Source organism: Schistocerca cancellata, chromosome 11 (assembly GCF_023864275.1).
Source record: "Schistocerca cancellata isolate TAMUIC-IGC-003103 chromosome 11, iqSchCanc2.1, whole genome shotgun sequence".
NCBI lineage: Eukaryota > Metazoa > Arthropoda > Insecta > Orthoptera > Acrididae > Schistocerca > Schistocerca cancellata.
The window spans coordinates 100,684,208-100,696,250 of record NC_064636.1 but is presented as its reverse complement, the minus strand read 5'-3'; positions in this window follow the sequence as shown (position 1 = coordinate 100,696,250).

Here is a 12,043-nt window from a genome sequence, read left to right as displayed (position 1 = left end):
AACGAGCACTAAATAGTTTACCTCTCACTCTTTTTGACGTGTCAGTCCTTTTGTATTTCGTTCTTTGTACCTTACGAATATGTCTATAGTAGTGGAAAAGGGCAGTCACTTGTGTACTGATAGCAAAGTTTAATCATCCTCCGCTCGACCGTCATTTTAGCATCGTCAGAGTTCTGAGGTGCAGCGATCATGGTTCATTAAGTTACTTCCTCAGTTTGCACACATACCTGCAAATCCATCGCTATCTTCCGGTGGAAATGATGAAAGTAACTGTGGCTGTTGACATGTATGAGCTACGCGTGGGCATTATCGAGGCATTTCGAGCCATGGAACAGAGAATAATTTTAGGAACTGGAAAATATATTTTAGAAAATGCTGCTTGTTCCAGATATAGGCACAGAAGCTCAGGACGACTCGCGAGAAATATGCACAGACAGTCCAGTTACGCTGGATTCCCTGAAAAATTACAGCAATCTTAGATAAATAAGGGCATAAATGAGAACTGCGCAAGGGGAAGTGGCACCTCATCTTGGAATGATCAGAAGTAAAAGTCTGCAGTCCTGCGAATGAATGAGGACACAAGCCGGCCAAAGAGCGAGCCAGAGAAACTGCAACAGGAAACTAAAGCGGAAATTTTGCCTCAGTGAGGAAATGACAGATGCAGCGCGAAAGAGAAGTGAGAAACGGTGGTCTGAAACCATGAAAGAGACTATGGCAAAAAAATTTTTTTCAGCTGTTCAACATCGCCATTGTCCCATTTACCACTGTCGCCTAGTCTTACAGCTGTGTCGGCTGTGCAGGGGAGATTAAAGGCTCTCTCCAGCTTGCTGAGACAGTTGAGTCTGGTGGGCCCGGAAACCGAGGGGTCACTCGACGAACTCTCCTCGGGTTATCAGCCGAGTGGCGGCGTCGTCTCGTCCCAACACTCTCTTATACTATGGCTAGCAACTCGCGATCGCGTAAAAGCAGTGGAATTTGGGGTTTCTTCGCCGATTTAGGTGATGGGAAAGCAAAGTGCAGCTGTTGTTCTAAGTGTGTTTCATATAAAGGAGGAAATACATTTAATCTAGCGCTTCATGTTCGAGTGCTGCATCCGACAGTGTCTTTGTCAGTCAGGCGCTTAGCACCCCTGCTCCTGCATCTTCCGATATTTCTTGCACAAATAACGCGGACAATCCGGAACAAACACCAGCAATTGTCAGAAGCGAACAGCAGTCGGTGCCAGAAAATAACAGTATCACTTCATTATCAGACAGCAGACATCAATAACACAGGACATTACCTACGTATTTTTCGAAACCTCCTTCGAACAAAAGAAATCAGGAGATAGATTTCACACTTCTGGAGATTGTTGTAAAGGATTATTTACCCTTCAACATAGTGGAAAGCAAACATTTCCAAAGTTTTGTAGGTAAACTAAATGGAGCTTACAGAATGCCAGCTCGGAAGACCATGAAACGTCCCCTTTGAACAATTTTACATGTGAAACGTCCACTTAGAACAATTATACAAGCCTGTGCTTAACCTGACACACAATATTATTTAGCGCAACGCAATCTGACTTTCAATAACCCCTACAAAACAATGGCCCTGACTAACTTTAACCTATACCTTTTACAAATCACTTACCTCACAAAAATCTTCGCTACTCAAGCTACTGCAAAACAGCGAGCGCCACTACTGCCAGCTAAATAAAAGATTCAAACCACTGAAGGTACTAACTACTGATAGGGATAGTTAGCAAATGAAAGATATTAATAGAGAACAAACAATGTATTTACCTTAATATTCATACTTGACATTCAGTCTTACAGATTATCAAAACTCCGCCATCTCTCTCCCCACGTCCACCACTGCTGGCGGCTCACCTCCAACTGCCCAACGCTATCTGCTGTTCACATCCAGCTATAGCAGTTCATGACAACAATGGCAGGCAACAATGCAAACTAGCCACATACTGCACACAGCACAGCCAGTCATTTTCATACAGAGAGCGCTACGTAACGTTGCCAATAAGAAAACATAAACAGCAAACTTACATAAAGAAAACATAAACAGCCTACTTACATAGCCCCCATGCTCCCCACAAAAAATTTTACAAATGGTGTTGGGCACTGGCCAATACAGATTTGAAAAAATTTTTCATAATTACAATCACAAAGATATCAAATGCACACACTTATTAATACAATGTTGGTCAAAAGCTAAAATTTTCTCACAGTCCATAAAGACAGTCCAGATTGTTCATCATAATAGTAATTACAGTTTTTTTTCACAAAGTCTCTTTAGTTAAAAAATTGCACACAGAAGTAGTGGATTTCCATGCAGTCTTGCAGAAGTAGTGTTGTCCTTCCAACAGAAAGACAGTGCTGACTCTTGACATGCGGACAGGTAATGTGCCACAATGGAGCAAACCCACAGCAGAGTCATTCGACGTTTTGAAGAAGATTGGTAGGTAGGTCATCACAGAGCAGACCCACTGTAGTCCTGGTAGAGAGTATTGTATTGGTGGGTCATCAGAGATGCAGACCCACTGTAGTCCTTGTAGAGAGTATTGGTGGGCCACCAGAGATGCAGACCCACTGTAGTCCTTGTAGAGATGGCCAGCAGCCATCTGTTGCGACTGTGCAGGTGCACAATCACCATCGAAGAGTCTTGCAGAGAAGATAGCAAGTCCATAACCACCACTTGTGCACTCACAAAGTTTTTGGAATTGTCCTTAGAACCAGCAATGCTGTTATCCAGTCCCTTGCTGAATTATTAACACACGTGCAAACACTAACAGTCCCTACTTCTCACATATTGTCCATATACTATGACCAACAGAAATGTGTGCAGTGAAATGAATGCTTACAAGTTACTTAATTTGAGTAACTGGTGTCAATTACAATTACATAACATAAGAATACAATTACAAAGATACAAAATACATCATTAAAAACATAACAATACAGATAACATTTGTAGTACAGGCTTTACAAAACAATAGAAATAAACATATACATCAGTGTTACAGGAATGATGACATGAGTACATACATAAAAGATCAGAATCACTCTTAAAAATTCAACTTCACACATGAGCATTAAAACAACACAGAATAAATAATGTCTAAGCATCTTTACAAAGAAAATAACAGAATATTAGAAAAATTCTACAACATAGCTCTCATCAGCTAAACACATAAAGACAGGAAAACACTAATACACAAGGGTACCCAAACACATAGCGGGATAACACAAAAGGAAAGGACAGGGTTTGTTTTCAGTGTAACATTTGGTACTGCAGTCCACCCCACAACTTCATTCGATAGATCTTTCGTCTTATTTCAACATTTGTTTCCACCAAAAAAATCCTATCCAAGCATGCTTTCTGTATTTATATGTTCACACATTGCTTACCTCATCATTTATTTCCAAGAAAATCCTACCTATACCTCGTTCCTGTATTCTATCCATATTTCTTTCAAAATAATTATTTCTGATTGTACAATACTCATTGGGGCCCAAATCTTTCTTCGCAATGCATTCTTTACCTATTCTCCATAGTCAGTTTCTTATATAGTCTACCCCCTCTTAAGCTAACTTAAATCTACTGAGCTCAGATATATATACCAAAGGACGAGGCAATGCAGCATCACAACAAATCAACACAAACAGAAATGACAAAGAAATGCAAATTGGCAAAGCTAGCAGCATAAATTAGCAAAAGTCAAATTCAATAACACTATGCCTTGCAAACAGCAGCAACTTATACCTAAACATGACATAGCGCAAGCAGAAAAAATATTACAGTAAAAACAACAATGCAGACAAGGGAAATGCATATTCACATCTTAATGTCTATGTAATTAAAGTGGTCATCTTAATGTCTATGTAATTAAAGTGGTGCACCATAACAACTTATTGTAAAAAAAATATTACCATGTACCTGAAAAGAAAATTAAGTGTTACTGTTACGAGTTACTTCTTATTGTTCTTTCCTTTCCAAGTGCTCCTTTTTTAAAGAATGTGGATTACAAAATTATCATTTAATAGATCTGTTGACAGAAAGAGTTCACATTAGCAAATGCATCTCATTTTATAAAAGCAATGCTGCAACACAGCTGGAAACCAGACATCAAATGAAATAAGCAATTACACAAACCAAAGCATAAAAATGTCATTCAGTAGTCATGTGACATTTCATTTCATAAGTTAATTGCTCTCAACTCTCGTACAAAGACTCTTGTCATAATCAGGTGTGCAGATGTAAAAATATTTCTTGTCATTTTGTTAGGCATTTCAGTAAATATCATAAATTTTTAAGTAACGAGGGTGTCGCATTAGCGATGAAAGGCACATCCTAATGGCTTGTTCTCCAGGTGTCTGACACAGCTGTGTGCCGACGACGCACGTGCAGGTGGTCACTTAACTTTCTTACAGAAATATTTACGACAGCAGTTTCCGCTACAGTGACAGTCTCATATAAAAACATTTCATAGGTCAAGAATTTTATTGACATAAACATACCTCAACAGCATAATACACATCGTCGTCGTAAAAATAACATCATAACACCTCAGTCAAATGTCAAAAACGTCGTAGCTTCCTCCAATGATTTCAAAACCTAAAGAAAATTCTCTGCTCATTTCAGTAGTGTCATCTACCTCAAACGTACTTTAAAAATTATACTCCCTTACCAAATACATCATTCAAAGTTCTCATAGTATCACAATGGTTCCAAAAAAATATGAACAGTGCACAAAGTACAGACAAAGTACAATTTCTTAAGTGTGAAGTAATCCAACTCTGTAATTGCGTAAACATGTGTCACTGACGTAGTAAAAGGATGTTTGTTTCTCTGTTAAATGATCAGATAGGTGTGTAATTTATGTGTTAGAGAAATATGGTACCGATGTGTAAAGTTGTATAAGCAAATACCATATTAGCTAGGGCTCCTTGTGCTTGCCAAACACATGGTACACAAAGTAGGCGTGTACCCCCCTGAGGTTTATTGTAATTATACCCTCAGGTGTTACAGATTACAGCAATGGAATGAAATGTATCACGAAAAACTTTCTTTGTAATTCAAAAATCTTTAAAAATAAATGTTTTAAGTACAAAATTAATCACGTAAATACGTGTCCTGTAGCGCTAAATGTGCGTCTTGCTGTAAGATAATCTCTGGGAAGTGTCGTAGTCATTGTCCTCCGAAAGCTAAGTTCTGCAGAAGTCAATGTACTTACCTCATGATAAACAAAGTGAAATGCTTTGCGTATAGATAACTTAGTTATTACGCTTATTGCCGTGATGAGGAAAGTACTGTGCTGTAACGTATTGTTGTCCTACGGAAAAGGCTGTCTCCTTGTAGCAATAGCACAAAAGTCACCACTAAAACATGTCTCACTTTATAGAAGAATTCAGAAAAAACTGTGCAGATATAAAACAGATACACCGCAAAAGCGACATTGTAAATTGTCACTCATTAGTAACATCGTGATATAATCGTGTAGCTGTCACATAAACTAACCACTGTGTCATCTGGCATTTCACATAAAGCACCTCAAATCCAGAATCCACTCGTAAGCAAACCAAAATGTTGCATGTTAACAGTTTCTCAGTGTGACAAATTGTACAAGTAGCGTGAAGTGAAAATTGCAAAGACTAAGTTAAAAAGCAGATTATCTGTCAATAAATGGTTTTACATGAGAAATGTGGTGTAAACCTTTACTCTTCCTAGTACGCAGAGTTTCAACTTGAATGCAATTATCATGCGGTATTCGTCCGTAAAGAATACGGGAATTTCGCTCAAGGTTAGCGTCAATGTTATTTTTCTCGGAGCCAGCCGGCGCACGCGGCTGCCTGCGGTGTGAGTCATTGTCTGTTTCTTTGTTGGCGCGCGCCGTTATTGGGATTTGGAGACCTAACTTCTACAAATTCATCGTGACGAGAGTGCTCTGCTCTGTTTAAATCTCGCCAGTTCTGATGCAATTCAGGTCTGTCGTTACGATCATATCGTCTGTCGTCATGTCGGTAGATTCCATAGTTTCTTTCTTGTCGGTCACGTGGTGGAGAATTTCTCCCAGAATCGTAACTACGCGCTGGACCGTTGCGTCTAAAGTTATTCTGTCTCCCTTGATAATAGTTATTTTGGTTCCCATATTGTCTGTTTCTCTGATTGTCTCTGTGATAGTCATTACCGCGGAAAGGTGATCTTTCCCTGTAACTATTACTCTGCCAGTGGTTGTCATATGGGTGGTGTCTGTTTTGGTCACGATTTACGTTGTAAGAATAGGTTTGTCGTGGCCATTTATTGTTTCTGTCGTCACGGAATTGTGACGGATGTGACCTGTAATGATTGTTTTCCTGTTTTCGCATCCCGCGACTGTCTGTGTCAATTTCCAGTTCTTGTAACAGTCCCTGAAAAGCTTCAATGTCGTCTTTGCAACGTCCTGCTAAAATAATATGTCTCAAATGTTCGGGCAGTTTGATTAAGCAAATGCGGATGAGTTCTGAGGGGCTGTATGGGTTTGACAGGTATTGATTCTTGTGCAACATGTCTTCAAAATATTTCACAAGACTGGAAAATTCAGATTGTTCGAAACGTTTCATCATTATGATGTTATGTTTTACGCGATCTTGTGTAGCTTGTGACCAATATGCTGAGAGGAACGCATGGTAAAATTCTCCTTCACTGTGACAATCGTGAATGACCGATCGCATTCTTACAGCTGGTTCATTCTCCAAATAGCCACACATAAATTCTAATCTGTGTTCTAATGACCAGTTGGGAGGAAAACAATGAGAGAATTGATGGAGCCACGCTTGTGGATGAATGTCGTTGGCAGAATTCTTGAATGTTTTGAATTTACGTGTAGTAATGAACAGCTTATAGTCAAAATCATCATGTCGGCGAGTCACATATCGGTCATTGTTACGTCGTGTCGGCGGTTCCATATCAAAATTCGGTGCACCTTGCCAATTCCTTTCATAATTACCGAAATGCTCTGTGTTATTATTTTGTGGCTGTTCCGTATTTCTATGTCCCTCTTCCCTTATTGGGGCGCGAGTGTCCTCTGAAATACGTAATTCTTGTATTACCTGTTTCAGCTGATCTTGTACTTCCCGGATTTCTCTTTTGTACTGTGTATTGATGTGATTTTGATTTTGTTTGAATTTTCTTATTTGTTCATAGTCTTCTGTGTCAGTGAAGGCTACGGGTCTTGTGTCATTCAGATCATCATCTACCTTTGTAGATAAGTTAGTGACCTGATCCGAAAGTTCGGCTACTTTCTCCGATAGTGAACACATTTCCTCAGTGTGTTTTTCTGAACCAAGTTTCAGAGTGTCCATTTGTGTTGAGATCGAATCTACTGTGTTCTTTAAGTTTTCCTGAGTTTTTGCCAGTTGCGTAACCGAATCGGTAGATGCAACTGAGTCAATTTTAGCCCACAAGGTCTCATGATTCTCATGAACAATGGTTTGCAGCTCTTTTATGGCTGCTTCGTGATTCTGTAATACATTCTCATGACGCGAAAAAATAGGCTGAAAATGCTCACAAATTTGTGTTTTTACGTCATTACAGACTTTTTGACATTTCGATTCAATGTTATGTAACTCAGTAGTTAAATCTTCACGTGTTTGTTCAAGTGTGGTGTCTAACTTTTGAAGCTTTTGCTGTGTTTGTCTCTGATTTTGTTCCATTGTGTCTAACTTTTTAAGATTTTGTTCCACTGTGTCTAACTGTTGCTGTGTTTGTCTCTGGTGTTGTTCCATTGTGTCTAACTTTTGCAGATTTTGTTCCACTGTGTCTAACTTTTTAAGATTTTGTTCCATTGTGTCTAACTTTAGGAGATTTTGTCCCATTTGTTGCATTAATTGTAATAACAATGCATTAGTGTCTGGAATCTGTTCCTCTACGCTTTTCGGCAGTGCATTTGCACCAGCAACATTCACATTTTGACAAGCAGAAAATGTGTCTTGACTCATTTGAGAAGACGGTGAGGACGCAAAACCTGAATCTACAGTATTTGCAAAATTGTGTCCTATCATTTCGGATTCCTGAGGCGAGCTGTTGCCGACCGATCGATCGATAATGCTTCCCTGTTCACTACCTGTTTGACTGTCTACGCCATTGTTTGACGCCCGCTCCATTTCCCTATGCACAGTTACCAAATTACTACTTTGAACATTAGTTAACTCATTACACAGTGGCGCTAACACATTGCTTTCGTCTTCACTGTCGTTTCTCATTTTACTTTGGAGCCGAGTGTTACGTTTTTCACACGCCATTATTGTGACAATATTTCACACGATAACACAGAAAAGCACAATTTGAATAGCAAAAATAAGAGAACACATTAACATAGCACTGAAAATAATATGTAGTTAATTACAAGCGCAGCTGCGAAATACTTGTTGCAAATCTACATGCATGCCACAACTGTTTTACATTACAACAATGAAAGACTGCAACTACAAAGGAGATTCTCTCTACAATTACACGCTAGCAATAAACAAAAGCTACACTAAATACCCAAACTACAAGAAAAAATCAGAAGATTCCAGTGAGGTATCCTGGCAGGGTCGCCATATGAAACGTCCCCTTAGAACAATTTTACATGTGAAATGTCCACTTAGAACAATTGTACAAGACTGGGCTTAACCTGACACACAATATTATTTAGCACAACGCAATCTGACTTTCAATAACCCCTACAAAACAATGGCCCTGACTAACTTTAACCTATACCTTTTACAAATCACTTACCTCACAAAAATCTTCGCTACTCAAGCTACTGCAAAACAGCGAGCGCCACTACTGCCAGCTAAATAAAAGATTCAAACCACTGAAGGTACTAACTACTGATAGGGATAGTTAGCAAATGAAAGATATTAATAGAGAACAAACAATGTATTTACCTTAATATTCATAATTGACATTCAGTCTTACAGATTATGAAAACTCCGCCATCTCTCTCCCCACATCCACCACTGCTGGCGGCTCACCTCCAACTGCCCAGCGCTACGCGCTGTTCGCATCCAGCTATAGCAGTTCATGACAATAATGGCAGACAACAATGCAAACTAGCCACATACTGCACACAGCACAGCCAGTGATTTTCATACAGAGTGCTATGTAACGTTGCCAATAAAAAACATAAACAGCAAACTTACATAAAGAAAGCCTAAACAGCCTACTTACAGTATGTTTAGTGTAAAAGCATTTGTATGTGTATTCAAACTATTGTTCATGCTTGAACTGTCTGATCAGTGATAGTAAATATTATGGACTGTTACTTGTACTTTTTCTACATGATTGGTGCCACTAGGACATGTTTAATTTCTGCTGATGAACTGTGTGATCAGTGATAGTGAATATTATGGACTGCTGTCTGCATCTACTCAACATTGCTGGGTGCCACTGATGGACTGCTTCTACTGAAATGATGTGACCTGTTGGAGTCTGCACCTGTTCCACAATGCTGGGTGCCACTGATGGACTGCTTCTGCTGAAATGATGTCACCTGTTGGAGTCTGCACCTTTTCCACAATGCTGGGTGCCACTGATGGACTGCTTCTACTGAAATGATGTCACCTGATGGTGTCTGCACCTACTCAACATTGCTGGGTGCTACTGCTGGAACTGTCAACCACTTGTTATGAAAACATTTTATATGAATATTTGTATAAACTTATTTTTTTTGTATTACTGTTTGTGAAAAGTTATAAGACTCTTACCTGCTCATATTCGTCATTGCTGACGCTATCGATTGAATTGTTTAACCACATGATATTTGTGTAAACTATTATGTAAAGTCATATGTATGAAAGAATTTGTATTCCTTACTGTATTTTATATATTAGGCTATTGTAAGGTCAGTGCAAAGCCAAAATTTTATCTAGTTATATGATACTTACGTATTAATATTATCTTTTATTTTTGTCTGTATTTTTTTTGACGAATTTGGTGGTATTTTCACCACCAATGCTGGCAAAAATACCATCAAATTCTAGCCCGTGGAGGAAGGGCATATGAAAGGTGGCTACACTGAGCCACAGCGCCAGAAATCGCGCCAGAGAGTATTGTTCCGCCGCCTCCACTGGCAGTGCTTATTGAGACGTAGCGGCAGGCAGTGCTTGCCGAGAAGTTGTGGTGGACACTGCTTGTCGTGGGCTCAGAGTGAGATGTAGTAGTGGAGAGTGTTGTTCAATGTTTTATGCAGTGGTTTGATGGGAGAGATAGCAGATGTTATTCCAATGGAGATATTGTAATGGTCAGAGTGCTTTTCGTCAATATATATGAAGGTAATAAATATTATGTTGTTTATTTATTTGTGTGTCCTGAATAATGTGTCATTACAGGTTCAGTCAACAAAGCATCTGGCTTGTGTTCTTGTATTAGAGCGTAATTTTGGTTTTCTTGCACAATTATAGTATTTCTAATTTTCTTTTATCACGTCAGTATAATTGGTATTTAAAAATTCTTGTCTTGTTGAAGAAGAACCGTGCCAGATGTGCGTTGAGTCATACTACCACATACAGAACAGCTACACTTGTGCTTTGTTGGTTTCGTAGGTTTTATAGTTGTTGGGGACTTAATTAATTAATTGTATTAACTGAAATTTTCATTTCATTCTTTGTGGTTGTTACATGCAGTCAGATTGCGTACAAGAACTAGTCAGGGCCAGCCGTTTACGAAACAGCGTAATCGGACCTACAGCGACAGAAAATTAAAAAGTATTTGCATTGCATTCTTATATCTTTATTTTAATTAAGCCCCCATGCAAGGTCTGGCTCCAGTCTTGGCGTTTCGTTGCTGTAATAAGGTTCCGTACATGTCACTGTATTTGCCGGTGGCGTTGGAGTGTATCCCTGTCACGAGTGCGCAGGAAGGAGCGATAGAGGTGGCGGGATTCACGGAGGAGGAGGACAGCCCGTGGAGGGAGCGTGGGACGGTGTGGGTGGATGGTTTTCGTAGGAACATGGGCCTCCACAGCGTCAGTAATTACCTTCTGAAGGAAGGACGAGGTGTGGATGATGTCATCAGGATGGCGATACGTAAGAGGGTGGCTTTCGACCTGGGTGGAGATGGAGTCCCGGTAGGCATCCCATTTGGCACGGCGATAGTTATGGACGACCTTGGGGGGGGTGCAGGGTGCGGAGCCGGAGGGGGGCGGTGAGCAGAGGTTACGGTGAGAAGGACAGGGAGGTGATCGCTACCTGTGGGGTCAAGGACGGCGACAGTGATACGCCCAAGGAGGTTGGCGGAGGCAATGACAACATCGAGGCTGGTGTCACTTTCGGGTCGGGTGTGCTGGGGAAGGGGAAAAAGGTCACCTTGGATTGTGGAGAGGATCTGATACCACCGCCGAAGGGCAGCAGGAGTGCGGCTATGGATGTTGAGGTCAGCGGCAATCACATAGGTGGAAAAGGTGCGGTCAATGTGCGAGATGAAATCATAAGGAAGAGGAGCAGTGGAGCAGACATAGACGGTGGCACAAGTAATGGTGAGGGAGGGGAAGAAGATGCTATGGATAAGGTGTTCAGTGGGGTCATTGAGGAGAGGTTGCGGCCGGACGGGGATATGCTTAAGGTGGCCAATCATGACTCCACCCTGCGCACGAGGACCAGGAGCGTCAGTGCGGTGGAGGATATTGGGAGAGGTGCGGATAGAATGGTAGGGCTGGAGAAAGGTTTCGTTCAAGAGGAAGGTGTCGACCTCGTGGTGGGAGAGGGTGTGCATGAGGAGGTATTTGTTGAAGAGGAAGGAGCGAATGTTCTGGAAGAGGATGCAATTCTCGTGCCGCACCATGGGGGGAAGGAGGGGGGGAAGAGAGGGAAGGGAAGAGACTTAAACTAGGGTGTCGAGGCGTGTGAAGGTGAAGTGGGCTTGGTTGTGGGAGTAGGTGGCGAAGGTGTTCAGGTGGAAAACGGAGTGAGCGGCAAGGGAGATTTGTTGGAAGGTGTGGGGGCACTGAAAAGGGTGAACGTTTTGGAGTACAACGGTAAGGAACCGGATGATGTCCTCGGCCGTGAGGGGTGGACGGAGGGAATTGTTG